Source organism: Pipistrellus hanaki (genome assembly GCF_964339955.1).
Source record: "Pipistrellus hanaki genome assembly, chromosome: 11".
Classification (NCBI taxonomy): domain Eukaryota; kingdom Metazoa; phylum Chordata; class Mammalia; order Chiroptera; family Vespertilionidae; genus Pipistrellus; species Pipistrellus hanaki.
The window spans coordinates 29,150,420-29,163,423 of record NC_140513.1 but is presented as its reverse complement, the minus strand read 5'-3'; positions in this window follow the sequence as shown (position 1 = coordinate 29,163,423).

Here is a 13,004-nt window from a genome sequence, read left to right as displayed (position 1 = left end):
TCACAACTTGTGTCTCTCCCCTGACCCACCCTCTTTTGTAAGATCAGCTGAGACTCTTTATCATCTTTGGGGTATTGTTGTTCTTTTTCTATTGTATATAATCACTACAACAAATGCTATTCAAAAGCATCAAGTCTTCCCTGTGGAGGGTTATAATGTATGATATGAAAAAGCTAGTAAATACTGACTTTTATGTTAATAATTTTGTTCTTGTTTTACTGTCTATACCAAGTTATCTCTTGCTCTTTATCTACCTATATTTATGTTTCTTGAAAAAGGACCTAACAAACAGTAGAAATTTCCTACAGTCTTCTTGCCTTCTTCCTTACCCCCTTTTCTTTCTTTTTGCCAACTACTTCTTCCACCTTAAGAACTTTGACTTATCTATTAACTGCAAAACTTACGTAAGCAGTTCTTGGAAAATACTGTTCTTGTGGTTATCAAGCAAGAAGTACAATGCAGGAATGAGCCCCAACCATGAGTTTTAATTGAACTTGCAAACAGCTTCCTATGCCAAATGACAAGGATGAGGACTCCACTTTTCCTATCCTGTGAAGCTCTGATCCTGCTTCCTAAATCAAGGAATCAGCTGGTAAAGCCTTACCAGCCTTGATTTGAGTCTCTTAAAGTGTTTTCTTTTTATTCTATTTATCTATACAGACAATGTGTGTGTGTGTGTGTGTGTGTACACACATATGTTCATATTTACATACATATAATCTGTGTGAAGACAAATTAACATGAAGTTATAGATCACTTTCACATTCACTATGCTTACAAATGCCAACAATTTTATGAGGTAAGCATGAGTCTGAATTATTCTACAAGTGATAAAATTAAAGTTCAGAGGAGTTAGATGTATGTGTATGTCTATGATTATGTCTGTGTTTGCATGAATGATTTGTGATTATATATAATCCATTTCCATGGTTGAAAAGTAGAAGAGGCAGAAAATTATTACAAAATACAACCACATTTAATTATCAGCTATAATCACAGTAAATAGTCAGTTATCTTCCATTAACACATGTGAATCTTAACGCTCGTGACACTAAAATAAGACCTGGATGGTACAGGAAAGGACAATTATAAGCCTATTTCATACAAGAACAATGAAAAGTTCTAAATAAAAATATTATCAAGCTGATTCAAATGATTTATAAATGATACACTGTGACTGAATTGATTTATTCCAGAAATTTGGGTTTGATTTGACATATACAAGTCATTATTGTAATGGACCACATTAAAAGATTAAAAAAAACAAAAAAACAAAAAAAAACTATGATCTCAATAGACATTAAAAAAATCCAAAAATTAATATTAATTAATCAGACAAACATTACATTGGGAAGAAAGAGAAACTTCTCTAATCTGATCAAGTATATCTACCGTGTTTCCCCGAAAATAAAACATCCTCCGAAAATAAGACCTACTTACAGGTTTCCTTCTGAGTGAAATATAAGGCATCCCCCCGAAAATAAGGCCCCCCCAGGCTCTGTCTCAGAATGAAAATTAATGTACCGTAAACTGGTCGCTAGGGCCGCCCCGACTGGCGTCTAGCAACCAGTGACTTTACGTGGTGGAGTCCTGACATCACTGCTGTGTGGAGGCAGAGCAGAGGTCAGAGTGAGAGGTGAGCGAGGGGCTGGAGAGAGGAGGAGACTTTCGCAAATGCCTGTAGAACAGGAGGATTAGAGCACACTGGATGCAGCGAAGGTGCTAAGTGCTGGTCTGTCTCTGGTGACACTACCTAATGCTCACTGCCGCCCTCATGATGACTGAAGGTTCTCAGTCAGTGGCAGACACTGCTCCAGCCCAGATCCAGGTCCCACAAGCCCAGTGACAGTCCCCAGGCAGGCCCCAGGGGGTAGATGTCTGATAAAGGGGTAGGGGGGATGTCTGGTGAAGGTGTTCAGTGGCACAGGGATGGGGGGAGGGGGATCACTTAAAATGACACAGGAGGGATCAGAGGGGTCAATCAAAATGACACAGGAGGCCGAAACCGGTTTGGCTCAATGGATAGAGCGTGGGCTTGGGGACTGAAAGGTCCTGGGTTCGATTCCGGTCAAGGGCATGTACCTTGGTTGTGGGCATATCCCCAGTAGGTGGTGTGCAGGAGGCAGCTGATCGATGACTCTCTCTCATCGATGTTTCTAACTCTCTATCTCTCTCCCTTCCTCTCTGTATAAAATCAATACAATATATTTTTTTTAAATGGCACAGGAGGATCAAAAGGGGTTACTAAAATGGTAATACCCCCTATGATTCTCCTGTGCCATTTTGATTCCCCCCTCTGATCCCCCCCTGTGTCATTTTAAGTGATCCCCCTCCCCCCACCTTGATACCCCAATTCCTTTTTTTTACCCCTAGAAATGAGCACAAAAAGAAAAAAAGTTATTCCGTGGAGTACAAGAAAGGAATCGTGGAAGACTCTTGGGGCCAAAATCTTATTGCTTTCTGCAAAGAGAAGATGCTGAGTATCCGATTGGTCCTAAAATGGAGAGCAGAGTATGGTAACCTCATTGAACAAGTGGACAAAAAAAAAAATGCTAAAAAGCACAAGTGTGGATCAGGTCAGCAACTATTATTTTCCGAGCTGGAAGACCTGATCTGTGAATGGGTTGTTGACAGGAGAGCAAAGGCTTTGGTTGTGAATAGGGCTCAGATTCAAGAATTTACCCTTGCAATGGCACCACAGTTTGACATAGCCCCCAAAGACTTCAAAGCATCACAACACTGGCTGGATAATTTCCTTCAGCCAAGTGAACTGTCTTTAAGAAGATCTACAACATTGTTTAGGTTGGAAGATACTCAAGTTATTAAGTGAACACTTGCATTCAAGTCCTTTATTGGTGATGCTGACTTCTCTAAATACAATCTTTCCAACATGATTGCTATGGATGAAAGTGCAGTGTTTATGGGCCAATCATCTCAAAGAACAATTGAACAGGTGTGCCTCCTTAATGTACATTCCCTCCACTGCACGTGTTACCTGTATTTGGCAATTTGCCTGGATGGCACTAAAATCCCACCTTTAATCATTTCTAAGGGCAAGAAGGAAAAGATTGAACGTGTTTTGGGCATTTTTATTCTTGAAACTGAAAAAGCCTGGGCTACACAAGCAGTTATAAGGAAGTGGGTTGATTTAATGCTGCCGCTTGTTATGCGAGGGAGCCAAAGAGGTCTGCTAGTCTGGGATGCAGCCAGCACTCACCATGCTAAAAACATAAAGACATTTCTTCACGAAAAAAAAAAATAGATCAGATAATGATTCCCGCAGGAATGACGGCCTATCTCCACACTCTTGACATTGCAATAAACAAGCCATTCAAAGACAATTTGCGCATGGAAATTAATGACTACATTGAAAATAGAATGGAGACAAATCAGCGTGGAAACTTTGTGAAACCTAAACTGCAAGAAGTTGTGACTTGGGTGAAGAATTCATGGGAGAAAATCACTGACAGTTACATTGCAAATGCACTGCGAGCAGGCTACCTTGACAAGAAGTACTCATTTAAAGACAGTGCTATTTATTGCTAAACATGAGAGATTTGGTCCATTAATTCTGAAAGAAATGGAGTCACAAGAAATTCACCAGGAAATTCAGGAATTGGATTGTTATGATGATGTTCCAGAAGATGATGACATGATTGTCATTGAATAAATGAGTAAATTCTTGATACTGTAGGATTCACAGTTTGTCTGGTTTGTGTTGACAACTACCGTACTACTGTACCGTATGCAGGTAATAAATTTCCTTTATTTTCATTTAACAATAAATGTGTACTGTGTTCTTCTTCATGGAAAAATAAGACATCCCCTGAAAATAAGACCTAGTGCATCTTTGGGAGCAAAAATTAATATAAGACACTGTCTTATTTTCAGGGAAACAGGGTATTTATCCTCCACAGTTTGCTCTCAGATCTTAGTCTTTAAACCTCTCTCTTTATTCTGACATTGTCCACTTCTCCCCTTTCTTCCCCAAACTTATCAGTATTCTTGCTCATCCAAATTCCTGACCCATAAAATCAGATATAATAAAATGGTTGCTGTCTTAAGCCATTAATTTTTAAAAGACTATATTGAGGTATAATTGGTATGATAACTGCATATATTTAAGCGATTTGATTGATACGTTTTGACAAATACATATATACCCATGAAACCATTAGCACACTCGCTTCATGGTAGATAATGAATATATCCTTCACCCCGAATTTCCTCATGCTCCCCTTGCTCCCCTTCTGCTCTTCCTTTCCCACCAAGGCATCCCACTGATCTGCTTTCTGTTATAGAGATTATTTTGCATTTTCTAAGTTTTATATAAATAAACATGAGAGTCTGCTTTTATTACCCGCTAGAAATTTGTGCACAGGGTGTGGGGGGGTGTCCCTCTGCCCGGCCTGCACCCTTTTGTAATCCGGGACCCCCTCAGGTAGGGTCCCTAGGTCTGGCTGGCAGTTGACCCCTCCCCCTCTGCTGCCACTGGGTGGCGCTGTCCCCCCTCCCCCAACACGGGGGGGGTGGGGGGGGGAGAGGCAGCTTTGGGTGGGGAAGCAGATTGATCACCTGCAAAGGGAGGCCCCACCTTCCTCTTTGAGTTGCCCATGAAGAGGGAGGCCCTACCCACCTGGGACTCTGCATCAATTGATTGCAGAGCCTCCCTCTGTGGGGCAATCACAGCATATGGTGAGGGCGAGGGGGGCAGGAGGGGCGGTGGGGGGGGGGATGCGGGGGGACGGGGAGGGCTGGGGGAGCGGGGAGGGCAACCCCCGACCAATTGCATCACACTCAACTTGGCTGGCCTGGTGTGTCCTCCAGACAGTTATTCTGCTATTCAGTAGCTCAGTCAATTTGCATATTACACTTTTATTATTATAAATGGTTTCTTTCACTCAGTGTAATTATTTAAACTTCATCCATGTGGTAGTTTGTTGCTTTCTATTGTTAGTAGTATTCCATTGTATGGGTACATCAGAGTTTATCCATTCACCCTTTGATGGACATTTAGGTTGTGTCCACTTTTGGGCTATTACAAAGAAACATGCTATAATCATTTCTATTCAAGTCTTTGTGTGGGCATATTTTCCCCATTTCTTGGGTAGATACCAGGAAGTGGAATGGCTGGGCCATATATAGATGTATGTTTAACATTTTAAAGAAACTACAAACTATGTTTTCCCAAGTGAGTGTTGATTTCCAATTCCTCTACTTTCTGGCCAACATTTGGAATGCTCAGACTTTTCAATATTAGCCATTCGGATAGGTGAGTAGTGAAATGCCCTTGCAGTTTTAATTTGCATTTCCCTAATGACTAATGATGCTGAGTAGCATACTTACAGGTGATTATTTGCCATCCACAGATTCTCTTTGATGAAGTATCTGTTCAAATACTTCATCCCTTTTCAAATGAGGTGTTTGTTTTCTTATTATTGAGTTTTGAATATTGGTTATATATTTTACATACAGATCCTTTATAAGATATATTATTTGCAAATAATTTCTACCAGTATATAGCTAGTTTTTTAATTCTATTAATTTGATGAAGGTAAAGTCATCATTTTTCCTTTCATGTATCGTGCATTTGGTGTCATATCCAAGAAATTTTTGCCTAGCACAAGTTACAAAAGTATTTTTAAATTTTTTTCATGTGTCATATTTTTAGATTTTACATCTAAGCCTGTGAACCATTTGAGTTAATTTTTGTATCTGAGGAGAGGTATGGATAGAAGTTTATTTTTTTGCATGTGGATATCCAATTTTTTAAGCACCATTTGTTCTCCACTGAATTGCTTTTGCAACTTTGTCAAAAACCATTTGTCTGTACATGTGTGAGTTTATTTCTGGGCTCTATATTCTGTTCTACTGATCTCTTTGTCTCTCTTTACATCAATACCACCCTATCCTGATTACTGGAGCTTTATAATAAGTCTGGAGATCAGGTAGTATGAATAATCCAAATTTGTTTTTCTTTTTAAAAATTGTTTTGGCTATTCTAGGTTCTTTGCATTTCCATATGCATTTTAGAATTAACTTGTTAATTTCTATAAAATGTGAACTAAGATTTTGATTTGATTGTGGTAACTCTATAAATCAGTTTGAGGATAGTTGACAACAATATGGAGACTTCTGACCTATGAACACTACATATTTCTTTACTTAGATATTCTTAATTTTCTTCAGCCATGTTTTGTAGGCCTGTGTACAGATCTTTTAAGAATTTTGTCAGATTCAGGTTTAAAATTATGCATTTTAAATTTTGTGATGCTATTGTAACTGGTATTTAAATTTTCATCTTAATTTTTAGTTGCTCATTGCTCGATACAACTCTAGTATAATGTTCACTAGATAAGTTGAGAGCAGTCTTTTGCCATTAAGAATGGTGTAATTGTAAATTTTTTATAGATGTCCTTTATTAGTTTGAGCAAGTTCCCTTTTATTTCTAGTTTACTGAATTAACAATGCATATTGAATTTTACCACGTGATTTTTCTGCACCTGCTGAGACAATAATATGGTTTTATTTCCTTTTTTTTTTTTTTAGTTTGTTAATATGGTGCATCGCACTGATTTCCTTTTCTTTTTTTAGCTTTATTGAGGTATTTCTGACAAATATTTGCAATATATTTTAAGTGTACTATATGATAATTTGACACATGTGTACATTGTGAAAGGATTCTCACCATCTACTACCATACATATTTACTTTTGCCTCATATATGTACCTTTTTTTCAGAGAACATTTGAGTTCTATTTTCTTAGTGAATTTAATTATATAATACAGTATTATTACCTATAATCACTCTGTTATACATTCGATATTTAGACCTTATCATCTTCTACATGAAAGCCTATACCCTTTTATAAATTTTTCACCCTAGCCACTGGCAACCATTTTTATATTCTCTGTTTCTATAAGTTTAATTATTTTCTACATTTCACAATATAAGTGATACCATGCAGTATTTGTCTTTCACTCCATGACTTATCTCAATTAGTATAATATCCTCCAGATGCATATATGCTGTTGCATATAGCAAGATTTCCTTTTTTAAGGCTGAATAATATTCCATTATATACATCAATATCTATTTCACATTTTCTTTACCCGTTTATTCATCAATAAATGCTTAGATTGTTTGCATACCTTGGCTATTGTGAATAATGTTGCTATGAACATTGGAGTACAGATATATCAAGTTAATTATTTTGTTTCCCTCTGATATATACACAGAAGTAGGATTGCTGAATCATATGGTAGTTCTATTGTTAATTTCTTGCGGCCCCTCCATACTGCTTTCCATACTGACTATACCAGTTTACATTTCCATGGCCTTTGCTTAATGAGCTTTAAAGATTTAGTGGGTCCAACAAATAGATCAGGAAAAATATGATGTCTTTGCTGCATGTTCCCTCTCCTTTCTAAGAAGAACAAACCAATTCAGCTATGAGGTCGTGTGCTTCAATTTTGTACTCTTGACTAAACATTCTCTGCTTTTTGGCTTGTACATTTGTACAATAAAGATCACATACGTCACAGGAGTTTTATAATAAATGTTGCTGCTGCACTTACTAATAGAGAGCATTATCTCTAATAATTAATAGCCAGAGTTCCAAGAATAAACCTTTAAAAAATAAAAGGGCCATCTTCAGTTAATTATCACAGACCTGTTTGTTCTTTGGCAAAGTAATTGCCCTGTAACTCATGTTTATTTCTGGTTCAAACACATTTCAATAGCAGTAGCTTGTCCCTGACTGGAGACCAAATGGCTATGCTGTTATGCAGATAGCTAACAGGTGACTCTCAGCGGAGAAATATGCAGAGTGTGTGTTTGGAGAAAGGCAACAGAGGACAAGAGGAATGGGCTCAAACCTGCCTATGGCTTTTAGTAAGTAAGTGGTGGCCCTGTTTGGCCTTAGATGATCCTTCTGCCTCAGCTCCTCTTCCGGAACAGCCCATGTGACTCTGAGAAGGAGATTAGGAACAAGAACTGTACATAATCATGCAAATATTTCTGGAGGACGCACATGCCATGCTCTCCTCACTAATCCTACACAGACATGGTTTCCTGGCGGTTGTCAGAAATGACTAACTTGTGGTTTTAGTAGCCCTCCCCATGGTCATTTGTGTCATGTTCCTTAAAAGGAAGTTATTTAACATATGGGAATACTTCCCTCCTTTGACGTTCTGTAGGGTTATTGAGTTCAGTTATCTTGAAAGCAAATAACTCTAACCGTGGGGTAAAAAAATCCCATCATACTTCATTTAGTAGCTAGTGAAATACTTAATACTTTAATGGTACAGACTTTTTTTTTCAGCATGCATGTTTGCAAAAAAATAAAAAATAAATTTTACTTAACTGTATATGATTATGGAAATACTCTTCTTAAAGTCAAGAGTTAGTACAGTAAGTCACAGATTATAGTTTTTAAAGAGGGAAAGGGCTTTTATGTCTGTGTAGCTGGTTATATTTCATTGCATTTAGTTTGACACAATCAACTATTCAGATTAAGTTCACATCTTTACAATGGTTTCCATCAAGTGGTAGTCATTTAAATATTTACAGGAAAGATATCTGCTATAGGGCAGTGTTTCTTAAGTATGGCAATGGTGTGCCATGAAAGTCTGCTGATGGACTATAAAATGGATCAAAATATTATGTCTTGCAAAGGCAAGCATGCAATTCCACTGATGCTTTTTTCTTTTCAGTGGAAATTGGGATGGGTAAGTAAAGCAAGCCATTGAGGTTTTCCTTCTTTATTATTTTGTCTCAGTTGATATGTGATATAGTCAAAATTGTTTGAGAATCACCAGTCCAGGCAAAACATTTCCAAACTAAAACCACATGTAAGGCTGGGAATGCGACTTCTTCTGTCTTTATTTGGAGATGCCCAATGCATTTGATCATGGTGCATACTCCAAGTGGTTGAGGCAAGAGTTTAATGTTGTTGAATTAATCCTTTTCTCCCAATTACTTTGCAGCAAAGCCACTTTTGTTTTTTTGTTCGTGAAGTATTTCATAATACCTTAGACTGAGAGTGCCAGGATTCCAAGGAAGACAATTTGGGAACTAGGGGTTTTAGAGGAAATAAAGAAAACACAATCCAAATCTGAATGCAATCACAGACCTACAAACTTGGCTATATTAACTATAAAATGTGACATCTCTCTTTTCAGTTTGTTGCTTGGCGATTTTAATATATTATTATTTTTTAAAATATATTTTTATTGAATTCAGAGAGGAAGAGAGAGAAAGAAACATAAATGATGAGAGAGAACCATTGATTGGCTGCCTCCTGCACACCCTCTACTGGGGATTGAGCCTGCAATCCAGGCATGTGCTCTTGACCGGAATCAAACGCAGGACCTTTTGGTCTGCAGTCCAATGCTCTATCGACTGAGCCAAAACAGCTAAGGCTTGTTTGGCTATTTTAAACTTTGATTACTTGACTGTGGTTATTAAGGAAGGTGTACAAATGGCTATCATACATGCACATATGGCAATTCACACACACAAAATTTTCCAGGAAAACAAGTCACATTGTATTTTTTGTGACAGGCATCCCCTAGAATAAGTCATATTCATGCATATATTCAAGTACACACAACACATGGAATTAGGAAATAAAAGTGAATCCAATGTCATGTTTGATCAGAGAAGGGGTTGAAACTGAAATACAGCTTTATTTTACCCCAATAGGTGAGGGCTTAGGGAAAGTGATTTCTCTCTCCCTTCTCCAACTTCACAATGACTTTTCATATAAATAATCTCCCTCTGAAATGTGGTACTGTTTAAAATAATTAAATAGATAATTTCTTTCTCTTTGAGAAATATACCTTTAAGATTCACTCCATTATCAAGGTAAGGAGGAGGTCCTGGTGGTAATTGAGGATTTAAGATAAACTTAGTAAAAGATAACTTGGAGGATTTTTGAACTTGGGGTACACTAAAGTATTCTTTCCACCCAGAGGTAACCTGACCCCCATGTAATTTCTTTCTTACTTTTCTCTTACTTATTCTTTATGGATCCCTCAAAAGATAGACAAGTTTTTCCTAATTTTGACTTCAATATGAATTCAATAATTTTATATAATTTCTTGTTTATTGCATTTGACATTGCTTATAAGATTCATTTATGCTCTTGCACGTAGTTCTAATTTGTTCATTTTCATAGCTATGCCTTATTCCAAAGTATGAATATACTATATTTTATTTCTCAATTCAAGTATTTATTGATACAAACTTAGGTTTTTCCACTTTTTGGGAGAAGCCTGTATCACTGAATGGCAACTTGGGTGGTAGCCACCAAGATCTTCCCAATCTGCATCGAAGTGGATGTGAGTGAGAAACTAGCCTTTGCTGTCTGAGGCCCCTGAGCCCTTAGATATATTTGATGCCATAGAATAAGCTGTTTTATCCTGAATAACATAGTAATAAACAGATTCTTCCCTTAAGAAAATTTTAGGTTCCTGTTGATTCGTTGCAAGTATTATCAAACATGCAAGAAATAAGTAAGTAAATAAATAAATGAATAAAAATAAGATTTCAGTTTACCACAAACAATTTCAGAGACTAGAAGAGGACAATAAAGACATTGGCTAACTGGCTGCAGTAGGCAGAATAATGACTCTCCAAGAATGTCATGGCCTAATCGCTGGAATCTGTGAATATGCTACTTTAACATGCAAAAAGGACTTTGCAGGTGTGTTTAGGTTATGGTCCCTGAGAAGGGGAGATTATCCTAAATGATCTAAGTGGACTCAATCTAATCACATGACTTTCTCAAAAAGAATCATCTTTTCTGGCAGCTGTCAGAGCAAGATGCAGCCAGGAAGAAGCACCAGAGATGTGACACGTGAGGACTCTCACCTGCTGTCGCTGACTTTGACAACGGAGGAGGAGGTTTCCAGGCACACTCTATAGGAGCCTCTAGGAGCTGGGAATGCCCTCTGTTCAGAGCCAGCAAGAAAGCAGCAGCCTTGGTTCTATGGTCTGCAGGCACTGCATTCTGCCAGCATTCTGCCAGTATTCCGAAGAGCAGGAAACAGATTCTTCCCTCGAGCCTTCCAAAAGGAATGCAGTGCTGCTGACATCTTGATTTGATTCCAGCCAGGGAGACCTGTGTCAGATTTCTGACCTCAGAACTGTGAGATGATAGATTTGTGTTGTTTAAGCTCTAAGTTTGTAGTCATTTATGTCATCAGTAGAAAACTAGTATCTTTATAACCTTGATACTCAAACGAGGCAAGAACTTTATGAGAAAGGAAAAAGTCAGGCCAATCTCATTGATGAGCATAAATTCTATGGTAAACAAAGTATGAGCAAATTAAATCTAGCAATATATGTAAAAGGAAAAGAAATTTTAATCAGGTTGTGTTTACTAGTATACCAAGAACTCAAGATTGCCTGAAAATCAATCAATATAAGTCACCACAAATTTAAGGGATTTCACATGATATCCTCAATGGATACAAAAAGCATGTGATTTAATTTGACATCCATTTATAATTAATAAAGAAACTCTTAGAAAATGAGGAATGGAAAGAAACTTTCCAAGCTTGATAAATACTATCTACAAAACCATAGATTACATGTTATACTAAAATTAGTTACATTTAAAGTTTCACTCTTTGGAAACAAAACACCAGTTCCAGCTGAACCCCTGACTGATCCTGCATCTTTAAGGAAGTTTAGAGACATCTACTGATGAACTCTCTCCAGCTGAGACCTCATGCAAATTGCCTTTTTTAAAAAGAGGAAAGAAGGGGGCGGGGGTGGGGAGGAGGGAGGCAGAGAAGGATGGTGGGAGACTATACAAGCAAAAAGCTGGCCTTCCTAACTACAATGACCAAGGTCAATAAGAAATCTATTGCTGCCTGCATGTGGAACCCTTTAGAGAGACCAGGTGGGCAGACAACTTCCCTGGGCCCTAACCCCTGATTCTACCATTTCTCTAGTCCCATCTCTTTTTGAACAAGATCAGGGCATCAAACCAGCCCATAGCACTGCACCAGTGGCTTTGGGTGACAGTGGGACCTCACTCAGACTTACACCATGCATTTTCCCCAGGCTCTCCAAACACTCCTCCTTCCCGGGCTGCTTCCTGATTTTGATTTCTGACGGATTGCAATCCTCCTCCCCCTCTAACCTTACATGGGAATACTAAAGTTCAGGTCCCTTCGTGAGAAAAGGTTTGGGTAGAAGTGAGCGTGAGGATGCTGACTACAAGAGAGGGAACACTTATCAGAAAGGAAGCCTGTAGGTGTTGGATTTAAGCTCCCCAACCCTATCCGACAGCTTCTCCAGGGGGTGTGCAGCGTCTAGGCATGGCCCTGACTCACACAGCAGATGGAAAGCTCTGGTCATTAAGGGACTGGTGGCCAGATGACACACGGTATCTCCCTGGAACAAAAACTTGAAAAGCTTGGAAAGAAAAGTTGCCTATTATTTCCATATGGGTTTGGTGTTTGGTGCTTAACAATTAAAAAAAAAAAATGTCCCCAGATGATGACCAAATACAAATATTCCCAATTCACTGTGATTTTCATTTCTGTTTGCCAGGTACATAATTTGTTTTTTTTTTTTAAAAAAAAAAAAAAAGGTTTTATTAGAAAAGTGAAAAATTCTTCTCAGAAAGCACAGCTTTCAGACACAGAGGAAAGGTTTCTATAGAACCTTGGGTGGGCACTAAATTTTCCCCTCGAATGTTCGATTGTCTAGACGTGGAAATGCATGCACCACATTGAGGCACAGCTTCCCACCCAAATGGGAAGACAAAACACACCCACAGTACATTCCTTGCTCCAACTGGATGCTTTCTTTGTCATACAACACAGGCATTCCAACCAAACTCTTGGACAGGTAAACCGTAAATGATTCAAAACAAATACTACTTCTCTGGAAGTAATAGCAGAGCTTGTAATTCACAGGTGGCTTTTCTGTAGTAAGCCTTGGGGAACTCCCCTCTCCCATCCTGACAGATGATTTTATTAAAAAG